This window comes from Manacus vitellinus, unplaced genomic scaffold, assembly GCF_001715985.3.
Source record: "Manacus vitellinus isolate BGI_N305 unplaced genomic scaffold, ASM171598v3 scaffold_27_pilon, whole genome shotgun sequence".
NCBI lineage: Eukaryota > Metazoa > Chordata > Aves > Passeriformes > Pipridae > Manacus > Manacus vitellinus.
This window is the reverse complement of record NW_021940039.1, coordinates 7359611-7375153: the sequence shown is the minus strand read 5'-3', so window position 1 is coordinate 7375153 and position 15543 is coordinate 7359611.

Sequence of the window (15543 nt, the reverse complement as noted above, 5' to 3'; positions counted from 1 at the left end):
TGGTTATTAATGTAAAAATTATCACCTTCTTTGACTAATAAAATCAATAAAGGCTCCTATGCTTTGAAAAGGCCAAAAACCTTCTCTCTGTTCATAATTAAACATTTCAGCCTAATCTGGAGCAATAATAACCTTCAAAGTTTTATAAAATTCCTAATAATAATATCTTACAGAACACCTTTCTGCTCAGCAGGTTTCACAAACCATGGCCCAGATTTGGAAAACGTCTTTTTGCATGGCTGGACTTGGATACACATGTCACTTTTTAAGGAGTTTTTTATGGATTTTCATCATCAGTGGTAAACAAGTGCCTATAGGGTGTCTGTAGGTTGCATTAGGAACACAACTACAAGGCTGGGGTTTGACATGGGGACAGAATTTTTAATTGTGGGTGCCTGCAGTGAGGTATTTGCATTCTCTGAAACCTCTAGGGAAGTCATGGAATGGACCTTAAAGATCATCTCGTTCCACCCCCCTGCCATGGGCAGGGACACTTTCCACTAGCCCAAGTTGCTCCAAGCCCCATCCAACCTCGCCTTGAACACTTCCAGGGATGAAGCATCCATGGTCTAACCTGTGCCAGGGCCTCACCACCCTCACTGTAAAGAATTTCTTCCGAATATTCAATCTAAACCTTCCCTCTGTCAGTTTGAAGCCATTCCTCCTTGTGCTGTCACTCCAGGCCCTTGTAAACAGTCTCTCTCCATCTTTATGTTCCCTTCAGGTCCTGGAAGGCCACAACTAGGTCACCCCTAAGCCTTCTCTTCTCCAGGCTGAACAATCCCAATTCTCCCAGCCTTTACCCCTAGGAGAGGTGCTTCATCCCTCTGATGAACTTGGTGGCCTCCTCTGGCCTCGCCCCAGCAGGTCAAGGTCCTTCCTGTGCAGATGCTGAGCATTTATAGCTAACTTTTATTTGAAACCAGATTGTTCAAAATGTTTTATTTCTTATATGCATATTGGCACATAGTGGACAGAAGCATTTCTTGCTGTCCCTTGTTCCAACAGGGTTGGCTGTGGATATCAAGGGTTAATGAGCACAGCTGGGGAGGATGTGAGCACCAGATATCTCTCCAGCCCAGCCGGGGTGTCAGTTTTAACTTACACAGCAGTGGAAGTGGGATCAGCATCCATAATCTCACATGGAGAGATACTGCTTCTGCCTCTCTAACTTCCACTGTCCTTTCCTGGAGTTACATTTCTCAGGATCACTCGCTCCTCAGCCCAGTTATCTCTGTCTGGCTGTTCCCAGGGGCACCAGGAGACATGGAGCTAATTAACCATCATCCTGTGCTTGAGAGCCTCCCATCCCAGTGGATCTCGTGGAGCTTCACATATTAAACAAACCTGCATATGCCAAGCACAGGGATTATCCCCTCACAAGTGAGTGGTAACCAGTTTGGAGTGGAATCACTGGGCAGTTTAACAACAGGCACTGGAGCTACACCCCCGTTCATGGCAGGGTGAGGAAGGGCCTTCATGGAGTGATGAACTTGTCCAGGAAAATGGTGTCTCTGCAGGGCTTTCATTTCATGTGTAGCTCCCACCAGGAACCCTGTAACAGAGCAGGTATGAAATATGAAAGGGTCCCCTTCCAACATTGCCCATGTATAGAATTCCTGCAGGTACCACAGGTATGTGTGTCAACTTAGATTTAGGTAATGATGACTCAAAATTCACTGTTTTGATCTAATCTAATCCTTTCTTAGGCATAAACATTTCCAAATATTGGGTGTTTTCTTATGCAAGAATGTCCTTTCAGTGTCTGCCCTTGAAACCTGTTAGGCAGTCCCAGTGGATGACTGAGCTAATGCTGTAATTTTTTTAATCCATGTTTAAGCCATTTCAATGAGGGACCTTAACTGGTGTTATGTAGCCTTGAGTTGTGCTGTCTGGACAAGTCCTCTGACTGCCTTAGGCATTTGGGAACCATCTGTTTTGGGGTGAATTTCACCTTCAGAAGTTTCAGGTGCTCAGTTTTGTTTGGAGATGTCCTGGCTCTGGCTTTCAGCACTCCCCTCAACTCCTGTAACAACCAAAATGCACGTCTGCAATTAGGAGAACAAATGAAAATCCACCAGGCCTTTGTACCCCCCCCCTTTCTCCGTGGGTGGGTGAAGATAATAGTTTGTGCACAATATCAATAGATGAAAGAGCTGCCTAAACACTGGGTGTTATTGTGAGGCAGAACTCAGCAGGTGTGAACCTGTGCAGCCCCACTGAAGAGGATGAAACTGCTGATTTCTACCTGCTTGGGACTCAGGCCCTTTAGTATTTATTACTGTTATCATCTGAACCCGAGTTGCAGCTCTTCCCCATGTTTTCTCATCACTGACCTTATCACATCCCCTTTCATTTGCTTCCTATCTGAACAATTTACATTTCACCCCCTTGGAGCTTTTTTTTTTGGACGAGACTCCTTTCATCTCTCTTCATAATGTTCAATAATGACATTTCCATTTGCTTCCCTTTTCATGAGGCTCCTTTTTGAAAACAGGATCTGACCTCTCTCTTTGTATTCTCCCATCAGCCAAGAATCACACTGTGCATGAATTTAATTGACTTATTGCATCTTTACAAAATGTGGTTACTTTAGGTTTGTGTGTGTTCTGTTTGTTTGTTTGTTAATTTCTGGGTCTTTGAGAACTAGATTATGCAATTTCCAGAGCTTATTTCCAATTACTATTGAATCTTGCAATTGAACTGAACTTCATTGTGAGATGGAAAATAGAATGAACTGAAAATTCAACTGAAAACATGTCAGTATTGTTGATACATGTGTTAGTGCTATTATAGAATTTATCAGCTTATTTTCTCTTCTGGGGCTGTGTAGGGAGGGGAAACATCAAATAAACAAAAGAAAGTACAGGGTTGTTTTTTTTTCTTCCACTGAAAGAACTGCCTGTATTGCACTGAACAAAACCTTATTTGTCCTGTTTGGATGAACATGAAACCCACCCGATCCCATTTTTCTGTCCCCAGGTGCAATGGAAAACTCTTTCTCACTTCAAACAATCTCCAGCATCACTGTTCTTTAATGACCTCCTGATCTGGTGTAAACTGTTCCATCACTGTTGATCCAGAGGGAATGAGATTGATTTTTGCCTGGCCCATGATGATGAACTGGTGCTGGTGGCACCTCGTGGCTCATAAAAGCAGGATACTGCTGTGACAGGAAACAGCACAGGGAAAGGAGAAGTTGGTACAAAAACCTGTTTTAAATGTTTAGGTTGCATAACCAAATGTTGATTTATTGCTGGGGTCATGGCAAGGTGCAATATTTCCCGGGAAGCAGAGTATGGTGCAGAGATAAGCACACTGTGGTCTCTCTCTCTCCTGCTTGCCTGGTACTGCGTGTGCTGTGCCATGTGGCAGAGAGAGGGACATGGAATCACTGTGCTTCGTGTCTTTTTCTCTGATATTCCAGCAGTTCCTGCATTTTATTTGCCTTTCTGAACATTTCTGAGCACTAAACTAGCATTTTTGCAGAATTAATCTCCTCTTTGTGGTGACCAGTGACAGGATCCGAGGGAATGGCCTGAAGTTGTGCCAGGGCAGGTTTAGGTTGGATATTAGAAAAAGGTTTTTCACCCTGAGGGTGGTTGGGTGCTGGAAAAAGCTCCCCAAGGCAGTGGGCACAGCATCGAGGCTACCAGAGCTCAGGAAGTGTTTGGATGATACTCTCAGGCACAGGGGGTGACTCCTGGGGATGGGCCTGTGCAGGGCTAAGGGCTGGACTGGATGAACCTTGTGGGTCTCTTCCAGCTCAGCATATTCTGTGATTCTGTGATCACAGTGACTCCAAGATCTCATTCCTGACTGGAAATACAGAGTTAGCTTTATTTTCCCCACGTTACATTACTTAGCACTTATCAGCATGAATTTCATCAGTCACTTCATCACTGAATCGTTATCTCAGGAGTGTTCTGTCATTCTCTATAGTCAGGTTCAAATTTGACTATGCTCAGATATTTTGTGTCTTTTACTAACTTCATCTTCTTGTTATGAATCCTCTCTTCCAGCTCATTTCTGAATATGTAGAGTAAGTTTGTTCCTGTCCTTTTAAGCACTTAACAAGAAAACTTCTCCTCCCATTAGCTTAGAGCTTCTTTAAGAGCTTTGGGGTGTTACCATGAGAGGTTTGTTTTGGTTTTTAAATCCTGAGTACTACATTGACTAAATCATCCTTATTGATGTATTTCTTAATTACTTAGACCCCAGAATGATTTATGAGAAATGATTTCCCTCTACAGACACTGTATTGACTCTTCCCAAAGAGTGAGGTGTCCATGTGGTCACTAATTCTTTTGGTTTAGTTTCTAATCATTTGGTCTGGTGCAGAAATCAGACCTGGTTATCAGAGCTGTGCCACCAGCTCCAAAAAGGGGTGTTTTCTGAGGCTGGAGTATATTTGCCAGTTTTCCTTCTAGTGTGGCTTTTCTGCCAAAGCCAAGGGGTGTCCAGCACAACTCTGCATGATGCCAAGCAGGGAAGGATCAACATGGACTGGCAGCTCTTTATTTCAGGCTTTGAAATCTCCCATTGGTCACAATCTACTTCCTCTTTGTCCTCATTTTTAGGGTTTTGGGGACAACCTCTTCAGTCCATACATGAGGGTTTGTTATTGAGCCAGACAAAAGTCATATTTACAGAGTCAGAACACACTGAGATTGAGAGGCATTTTAAGGATAAGGTTTTCCCTGACAAATTGGAGTCTGAACAAGCAATACTTGTGCTCGAGGCTTCCTTCTGCTGGCAAGGGAAGCAGAGCTGTGAGCAGCAGGAGCTACAAGGGTCCTTCAGATCAGACCTGCTTCACTCCCTCTTCCTCCTGCATCATTTGTCAAGAACCAAACACATGTGGATTATCCTCCAGTTGAAGAGGATTTTACCTTTAGCTGGTATAAACCAGAACAACTCCAAAGAAGATTTTCTTTTTTTTTTTTTCTGAGCTGAGGATCTGGCCACTTTGACACAGTCCAGTTATATCTGTAGATCAATAAAAAAAGTTGAAATTGTCTTTTTTTTTTTAAGTGGCGCAAATCCCATAGCTCTGTCAAAAAGCTTTGTGTCATTCCTGCAACCCCAGCCAGCCTTAAATTTGTGCTGTCCATCTGTCTTTAGGAGAGGTTTGTGTGTTTTTGATTAGTAGGTTTGTTTTAAGGCTGAATAAAATAAAGAGGGCTCAATAATGCCCAGGTGGATCAAGGTATGGACGAAACCCAAGGAAAAGTATGGCCAGTTCAAGTGGGCACAGTGATGTTCATGTCAGTAAAATTCTCACTTCTGACATTAAATGAGGAACAACTCTCTTGGCAGAGCAAAAGGTTGAAAACTGGCCCCAGTCTTGTCTATTTTCTACTGGTTTGGAAGATAAATTGGGGGCTGCTCCCTGCAGAGCTGTCCTGCCCCTTTTCACCAGCACATATTTCACCTGCAGTACTATATAAGCTTTTATTTTCTTAATATATTATATAGTCCTTAAATGAGAAACCAAACCCTGCAAAATTGCTCTTCCCTTTGGGCCAGGATTGGCCTCAGCAGTCCCTGCTACCCCATCCTGCTTCCCTCCCCACTGCTTTAAAGTCTCATCACTCCTGAGTGAGGAGCCTTAAATATTTCCAGTGACATTTCCTTGGCCTCCGGTGATTTAATATTATTAACCTGGTGTGTTATTAAAGTGACAGGAGATGTCTCCCCTTCGCAGGTGTATTTTTCTGAAAACTCATTTGAATTTTTATTACTTGATTTTGAGGGGCAGCTGGTGGAGCAGAGGAGAGGCAGGGAGGGCACAGGAGGGAAACACTGCTGGTCCTGGGGATGGAGATCCTCTCTGTGTGAACGTTGCAGGTTCTGCTATAGCTTCTTCCACCACAGTTTGCTTCAGATTTAAGTGTATTTCTCAGCTTGAGCAGTCAAACTAGAGTATTTCCAAGAAAAATATCTCTTTCCTGAGACTGCAGCCCATTTCAAAGGCATCACCTGAGGGAGAAATGGGCTCTTATGTGCTTTGCAAATCCCACAAATTTTATACTTTACCCAGCTCTCAGTCCAAGTCTGCTTATATAAGTTTCATCTTAGAGCTGCTGTTACTCTAGGAAAAATCTAAGGCACATAGTGAAAATCTGTAAACTTTGGACAGTGTAGAAATAAACTGAGATTCTTTAACAGCATAAATCAGTGGCATTAAAGTAATTTGAATGGAGTTGTATTAGTTCCCTCTTGCTGCACATATAATCTCCAGGGCTTGAGTTTACATAAATATGAGAGGGAACCGATTTCAACCACTCAAAAAAAAAAAAAGCTCCATAATGAGATCTCTGTTTAAAGAAGGTCCATAAATTTTCAAGAATATGTTCTGGAGGTTTTGTTCACTTCCTTTATTTTTTTTTTTTTGTGGGAAGAGTGGCTCATTAAACATATGGGGAGACAACTGTCAGGTATAAAGTGTTCTTTTTGCTTCTAGAAGTGAAGAAAAGATGAGCTCCTTTCTAACCACTCACCCAGAAAAGCCAGGTTATTAGATCTCCATCAGCTGCTGACACCCTTGGAACTTAATTTTATCATGCTTTTTTCCTGCCTTTCCATACCCCGTCCAATCTGTCATGTATAATTTTTAAGGAAATTTGAACAAATACCCACATCTCCAAACTGCTCATGAAACAGCCCCTTTGCATTTTCCAACAGGTATTTTGTTCAGTACTTTGATCCCAGCCCATCTCTGTGCTTTGTTCATTAAATGATGTCCCTTTGAAAGGTTATTTAAAGATATTTCCTTTGTCTATGGCTTATCAGCTCCTTTCCATCTGCCTGTCTTGAGAGCAGCACATTGGTATTTTAGACAGTTCACTGGAAACTTTGCAAGCTAAGAAACGATATCCTACCCTGCCAGGGCTTCATTCTTAAACAAGGCATTCATGACTTTTCTGTCAGGCTTTAAAACTGGTTTTGCAACAAAAACCCTCCCATTCAGGTTTATTTTTACCTTTTTCCTCTATATAATCTTCAAAATCACTTCAGAAAAATACTGTATCAAAAGCTGATATTAAACTCACAAGTGCCTGGCAAATGATTTAAAGCAATGGCTCACACTGGGGTAAACCCCAGAGATTTCTTTTGTAAAGTTCCACCTACATAATCTCTTAGAGGTGGATTTTTAGAGCTTACTATTTACTTTAGTCTGGAGACATTTCTGCGCTTTTATGGCTTATCTACTTTCTGTCCACCAGTTCTTTTAGATAGGAATGTTGCTGTTTTCCTACTGTTTAATCTTTTCCTCTTGCTTAGCAGTTTCCTTTGCTGCCATGCATCCCATGCAAAGCACGAGCAGCTCACCTGCTCTGGAGCAAAGGCTGGCATGTACAGCTGGGAGGGAAGGAAAACAGGGCTGGGAAAGGCAGGCTGGGCAAGGCTCCCCTCACTGCAGGCTTCAAACTGACTGAGAGGAGGCTTGGATTAGATTTTAAGAAGGAATTCTTCCCTGTGAGGGTGGGGAGGCCCTGGCACAGAGAAGCTGTGGCTGCCTCTGGATCCCTGGAAGTGTCCAAGGTCAGGTTGGACGGGGGTTGGAGCAACCTGGGCTAGTGGAATTTGTTCCTGCCCATGGCAGAGGATGAAACAAGACAGGGTTTAAGGTCCCTTTCTATCAAACCATTCCATGGTTTTATGATGTTGGTAGCCCAGAGCAGTAGGATGGGCTGATGAACTCTTCCTACTGGTGAAGGGGTAAAGTGTCACTGGATTGACTTGCTGAGATCTCCTTGAATTAGGTGTTGTTATATCCTGGCTTTGCAAGGATGCCTGACACAAGGTGCCCTCTGTGACCTGTGCCATCCTCCCTGTCTGTCCTCCTCTGTCTCACAAGGGACTGAGAGTTGTTCCTCTCCCAGGCAGACATGGAAGCATCATGGTCCAGGGCTCCAGCAGCATTCCAGTCACTTGTCCTCTCTGGCCTGCAGCAAATAGTTCTCTATAATTCATGGGATAACCAGGAATAAAACAAATTCACGTGTAGCCCCATGGAGCAGCTGCAAACTGAACATCTGGATGGTTTTACAGGTGAGAAGAAGCTCAGGTTTTACAGGGCTCACAAACCCATATTGCTGTCATGGAGTTCTGCTCAAAACCAAGGGTTGGGGACTTAGGGAGGGAGCAACACCAAGGTGTATCATGGAATTCTGGTGTAATATTTCCTAAAGCATTTGTACAACAGGGATTGCTGCTCTGTGTGTATCCACATGGAAAAGTTTTACTGGCTATTTCAGTTATAATGAGTTAAATATAAGAGCCTCCCTAACTTTCCATCAGAAACAAAGTTTTTATCCCCTCATGAAAATCCAGAATGGTCTCTCTACCTCCTGGACCAGTTTCTCCTGACTTATGCACAGACTTCCATGTCACTTCAGTGAGTTATCATTTATTACCTCTGACTCAAGACTTCTCAGTCCTCATCACCTCAAACCATGGCTTGGACCATATCTCTTCAGAAAGGAGACAGAAGAGGGAGTAGTTTAAATTTATTCTTTTCTTTTGTTTGTGTTTAAGGAGAGGTTACAAAGTAGTTTGGGGTCTGTTTTGTTTTTTCCCAACTTTATTTAAATTCCTTTTCTAGTGAAAAAACTGAGGTCTGGAGTAAGTAAAGTCCATTAGATGTTTACATCTTTAAAAACTTTCTACATTTAAAGGAAAGCCTTATGATTGAAAAAACGAGTCTTGAGCAGGAAATTCTCATTTATTTTTAATGCCAAGTCCCTAAAAAGCCAGACTTTAAAAGGAACTTAGGACTGAGTGGAAGTAAAAATGATATATGTTCTTTCTGAATCAGTCTGATGCGAACATCAAGAAATCCCACAGCCAGTTCCAAAGAGACCTGTTCCATTCCATGCCATGTGCTCTCTAGAAGCAGTTCCACTTGGCTGATATTTCCCTATATTTTCTGGGCTGTGAGCATGGATGGCCAGGAGCCCTGGCCTGACCCAGTGGCACACAGGCCCTGTTGGAAACCCCCTTTTTTTTTCTCTCTGGTTTTCCTCAAAGCAGCAGGTCTGTGAGAGGAAACCTCCCCTGGGGACTGGGACAGATCCCACAAAGACTTCCCAGGACTGGAAGCCCTCCTACCCCCAAGTGAGGGACTGTTTTTGTACTGGGAATCCCTCAGTGATGTTTGAACCTTTAGGTGAAGCAACACGACCTTCTGGGTGCCCCAAGAGGCCTCCCCTGTGTGGGTGGGTGCAGCTTTGGGACATCTTTTTTGTCCACGTGGTAAAAATGCCCCCAGTTTGTACACCAAACCTGAGACCTCTTACATGTCTTTGGGGTGTCATCATGGTTACACCTCTGTTTATTAGTTTTGGCCATTGGTTTGATTGTGAATTAGTTTGTCTGAGTTTATCTGCATGAAATTATCTCCACGTACCTCATGACAATGAGTGTCTGTGCACAGCAGCCCTTTACCTTGCATGCAGTATGAGCAATTTCTCACCCCATCTCTTGCTCAAAAGCACAAGTAACTTGCACACAATTCAGCTGTGAAGGTGCATCACCTCCCTCCTGCTGGTTTTACAACCCGGGGTCCTTCCACAGCCCCACAGCACATGGAGCATTTCCATCTCACCAGACATGCAGGATTTCCATCCCCTTACGGCCTCTCCCAGCCCTGAGCTGTTCAGCCCCCTCCCCACTCTGTCCTGCACACCCTTGGGCTGCTCACTCTTTTTCTGGTGAGCATGTTCACACCCTCAGGTGCTGATTGCCTCCCCCATCCCAGAAAACCCCCCTTCTCCAGGTTTGCCCCAGGAGCAGTGGGGAGGTGCAGCCCCCCCGAGCACATCAGTGCCACTGCTCAGCACCAAGCACAGCTCCTGCAACCCCCAGCCACACTTCCCTGCCTCTCCTGCTTCTTTCCAACTCCCAGCCACCCCTGTGGCCCATTAAAGGGCTGCTGATGTCCAGGTGATGCTCCACTCCCTTTTCAAACCCATCCCTGTTACATAAGGCTGGGTGCTGGGTGCAGGAGCCATCCCTGAGCACATAATGGATGCTGCACGTGCCTACCCTTCCTGTACTTCCAGGCTCTACCTCAGTGCTTTGTAAAGCCCTTTGGGATACTGGGAATGTGAAAGACACTATAAAAAGCCCAAAGCCTATTCTATTCTAGAACAGTGCTTTTAAAGTCCTTTTATCACAGAATGAGGCAAGGGCTGAATTGAGCCCAGAAATAGCAATTTAAAGTTTTCATGAAAGACTAGAACAGTGTATGTTTGGTATATTTTAACATAATCTGAGAACACTAAGTGCACTAAAAGCATTCCACTTATTTGTGGGTGGGGAAGCAGAGAGCAGGGGGAGAAATGCAAGTGGTTGTTTTATTTTGGGATTTTTGTTTGTTACAGAATCTGACAGAGATCTACCAGGATGGCAAAAGGGAGGAGTAGAAAAACACCCTCACAAAGGTCTCTGATTGTGTGAGTTCTGAAAAATAGTGGCCTGTTTCCATTGTTTGAGTGTGTAGAGTTATTTGGGATGTGATTTGAAACTAGCTGCGCAGCTGAAGAACATAAGGAGAAAGCTTCAAGCTTTAATAGCCTACACCAAAGCTATAAGGTAATGAGTTAAACACATTTGCTGGCTGCAAAGACCTGGCTGTCTGCAGGTAACAGGAGTTTAACCAGGGCAGTAGGATCTAAGGGCAGGCAGAAGAAGGTGGTACTGGAAAAATAAGAGCAGGCATCAGACAATTTAGGATTCAGGCAGCTGCCTCCAGCAGTGCATGGGACACTGCAGTGGGATCCATGAAAAAGAAGAAAAGGGGATCTGGAGCATCTGGATCATGTCCCAGACTCTTTCAGATCTTCTCACAGGTCATCCAAGGTCTGCTCTGCCCATGAACACCAGAACAGCATCATATATTCCAGTGCACAGCCCCCACCAGGGCTGGATATTTTATTGAATGGACCTGTCAGACAAATCTGAGCACAGTCTGGAAGTACCTAAAAGTGCCTTCATGTACCACTTCATCAAACTTTGTTGCACTGACACATTTTGGCAAGAGTGAATATATATTGTATATTCATTTGGGGTGCTTTGCTAAAAGTATTGCCTGGTACCAACTATAAACATGTTTACACATTGAAATTTCCCAAGGACAAAATGCTTATGACAAAGCTCCATTAATTAGTTCTTGCTGAACTCACCAAGTTTAGTAAGTTTTTAATGTGTTTAGTGTATTTTCTGTTAGTGTAGCTCTAACTTTTAAAATCAAAACATTTTATGATACTGAGTCATGGGCTTTACTGAAGCCAAGCCCATCAATGTGATTATCAGTCCAACTTGGAATCTCCCCAAATAATTAAATCAGGCTTATTTGATAAAACCTATTTTCCATAAAATCATGTTGACAGTCATTAATTTTTTTCCTATCCCTTAATTCTTTATTAATTGGTTCCTCTATTAGCTCTTCCATTATTTTCACTGCATTTATGTCAGGAAAAATTAGCAATCCACAGTAACCAGCAATCCCATATAGTGGTTTTTATTTTTAGTATCACATTGTTATCAGAGCATCCTGTTACCTGTAGCCCTTATATTATTTATGACTTTTATTAGCATTTGTGGGTTAGATATCTTCCAAACTGACTCTTGATCTTGATTTAAAGGATCTAGAGTGGTCTACAGTGGTTGTTATTCAGCTGTTGGTGAACTTAAATGACTTTCTCACCTTTCTTGCCATCAGCAGTTTCCAGTTCAAAGGCTGGGTCACAGTAAAATCAGCTCCTTGGCTGGTTGTTTATGCAAGTCTTGCAGCTGATTTATCCTTGCTCTGTTGAGATTTCCATGCCTTGTAAGCCTGGTCTTCTCATCCTTTCCCTGCTTTCTTCATTCCTAAAGGATTTTCTTCTTCAGTTATTACATATTTTTTAAATCTTCTCTTTATCAACCCTGCTTATCAACCCCTGGTCAGGGCAGGGGGTCCCTCTAATCCTTCATAACTTTATTTTACATTCCTGGAAAATTGGATGGGATGTGGAGGAACAACAGCTCATGTATCTACAGGACTTTGCATTTAGCACTTCTGGACTCTTCTCCTTGGAAGAGGTTCCACCTCTGCAGTGAGATGTGATTCTTATAGAGCTGCTTTAGAGCAGCTTTTGACTTGAATTTTGATGCCTCTTTTCTTCCAAATTTCTGTTGGGATGGACATGACTCTTTTTGTGCCTCCCTTCCTCCACACACTCTGGGCACATCAGCTGCCTTGATTTATTTCTAAACCTAGACACAAAAAAATCCCTCTGAAACCTGTTCAGGTCCTCTTCCTTTCCCAAAATCACCAGCTTTTGTTTCTGCTGCAGATGCTATTTTTGTCTCTGAGTTCAAAGTGAAGGGGTAACAGCTCTTCCCTCCTACAGCATTCAACCTGCTGGCAAATTCTGGGATTCCAGGAGTGGGGACTACATCATTTGTAAGTCATATGAGGAGCTCCTGAGGGAGCTGGGGGGGCTCAGCCTGGAGAAAAGGAGGTTCAGGGGGGACCTTCTGGCTCTGCAACCCCCTGACAGGAGGGGGGAGTGGGGGAGAGTCGGGCTCTGCTCCCAGGGAACAAGGGACAGGAGGAGAGGGAACGGCCTCAAGCTGTGCCAGGGGAGGGTCAGATTGGACATCAGGAGGAATTTCTTCATGGAAGGGGCTGCCAGGCATTGGAAGTTGTCCCCACCCCCCTGGAGGGGTTTAAGAAATGACTGGACGTGGCACTCAGTGCCCTGGGCTGGGTGACAAGGTGGTGATGTGTCAAAGGTTGGACTGGATGATCTTGGAGGTCTTTTCCAACCTTGATGGTCCTGTGATTCTGGGATCTTTATACTTCAAATTTCAGATCAACCCAAAGGTTACTTCAGGCATCCTTTAAAATCTTTTCTCAGAGCCACCTCTTTACACCTCAGCACACAAACTGATATTGGACAGAATTGCCTTTTTTCCACTGTTATGAACAGTTTGTCCTCTCTGCTTTACCATCACCAGCCAGAGTATATTGTAATAGGCTCATACTATTGTTTGGTCTTTTCACTTTATCCCTCACTTACTCCTAAAAAACCTCTTTATTTTCTTTGGCTCTGCCAAAGATGGATTTTCCCCTGATGTTTCTGGTCTATATTAAAACATATTATGTTTAAAAGGGCCAATAGGCAGTTAATTTCAGATGTGGATTCCTCCTTTCATATAACAGTAATCATCATCATAATAAAAATATGGGGAAATAGCACTTAGGTATTTTTATTTCCCCTGTCACTGCAGGTCTCTATAATATTATTCAATGCTATTATCTTGGTTAATTTTAAATGTCACAAGCACTGGATTTTCTACTGTTTCTCCGCAGGGATATGTCCAGAGTTTAATAATATTCCTTTCCCATTTTTTTTCCCTAATGATAACCTTACATTTTCACTCCAGTGAAGTTTTGCCACATCTACACTGTTGTAACTGAGGGCAAAACTTGGCCCTTGGACATCATGGAATCATAGCAGAGATAAATCTATTCCACTTAGAGAGTAAAATCTTTCCTTGTAAATCAATCCCTCCAGTCCCTAAATCATCTCTGAAGATGTTCTTTGAGTTCCCTCCAAGTTGTCAATACATTGTTGATGCTGAGATCCTCAGAACTGACTGAATGTTTGTCTCATTGAGCCCAGAGGGAGGAAAAAAAATGACCTCTCCTGACAAGAATTTATATATATCCTAAATAACCCTGTTCTCCTGTTATTTGCTGCCATATTAACCTGATGTGCTAATGTGTGATTTATTCTTATCCCCTTTGAATAATTCACTTCCTGAATAGCTGCAATTCAGGTGGTTTGTGTTGGTTCATTTTGTTGTGCAGCTGAGATGGTTTTGCCTCTTTTGAGTCCAGGCTGACCAGCTGCTTTACTATTTTTGCACTTGGGCTTTCTGCTGATTTTTTTTTATTTTTTTTTTTTTTACCTTAGACAAATAACCTTCCCTTTTTGGTTTAACCTCTAAAATGAAGTTAATAAAGTGGCCAGGCTGCACTTTCCAATTATGGCTACGAGCCTTAGAATGTTTGCATTTTTAAAGGATGTTTTTGCCTTCCCATGGGAAGTATTATATCTCTAGTTACTTCCCAGAGCTCTCAGAGCAAATCCAAAGTATATTTAAGTATATAATGGCAGTTTAATTGATCTGGTTGTTCAGTGCCTTTGTCACCATGTGCCTCTCCCCTGGTGGGTACATGTGAGATGGGGCTGTCCCAGTTTTGGCTGGGATATAGTTAATTTTCTTCTTAGCAGCTGATACAGCACTGTGTTTGGGATTTAATATGAGCAGAATAATGATAACAAATTGATGGTTTAGTTGCTGTTGATTCCATAAATCAAGGATTTTTCAGTGTCTCGTGCTCTGCCAGCAAGGAGGTGCAAAAGAAGCTGGGAGGGAGCACAGCTGGGACAGGTGACCCAAAGTACCCAAAGGGATATTTCACAGCACAGAACACCATGCCCAGTGTATAAACTGGGGGCAGCTGGCTGGAGGGGGCTGATCACTCAGGGATGGTCTGGGCATCAGTCAGGCAGTGAGTAGTTGGGAGCATTACTTGTTTTTCTTGGGGTTTATTCCTCTTTTTCTCTCTCTTTTTCATTTATTATTATTATTATTAGTATAATCCTTCCCTCTGTTTAAATTATTAAACTCTTCTTATCTTAACCCACAAGGTTTTTACTTTTTTCCAATTCCCCTCCCCATCCCACTGGATTAGGAGGGGATGGAGTGAGCAGCTCCATGGTACTTAGTTGCCATCTGGGGTTAAACCACGACAAGGGCCAAATCCTTTTGGTGTAAATCAGCACACTGCTTTTAACACTGGCTGAGAAACTGGCTCAATGAGTCATTAGCTGCAAGCCTAGTTTAAAAGGTGAGATTATTTTGTTTTCTTTCTTTTTTTTTTCTCTATCATTTTAGCATTTCCATGATTTTTCCATGTTTTCCATCCTACTTGAGAGCCGTGCTTGGATGAGTCCAGCCCCAGACTGTCTCTCCTTGGCTGGCTGTGTAAGTCAGACAGTTTTATTTCTGCTGCTTGTGGTCTTTTTTTAAGCTGAGTGCCAGAAAGCACTGAGGTGAGCAGGGTGAATGGGCTGGGAAGAGGGAGTGGTGAAAGAGAGGAAAATTCTGGGATTTCTCTTTGAAGGAGCAGTGCTGAAGGTTAAGCTGGAGCCAGCTGGCCCTGCTGGCTGGCACTGCTGATAGACAGAACCTTTATCAAGTGTCAGCAAAGACATGTGACATTTATCACTGTGGAAAGCAGGATGCTGCTGCACTGACAGTATGTTCAGAACACGCCATTCCCACTGTACTGAGCTCCCTTAATGCCATGATTTCTTGCTCAGACTGGGACAGCTCCTCATCTCTGCATCTCCCTTCAACTTCTTTTTGCTAACTTTCCCGACATAAGTTTTTATTTCCTTTTTTTCCCCCCCTTTTTTTCTTTCCTATTACCTTTCATTTTCTGTCCATTTTCCCTTTGTGTCTGTTTTTTTC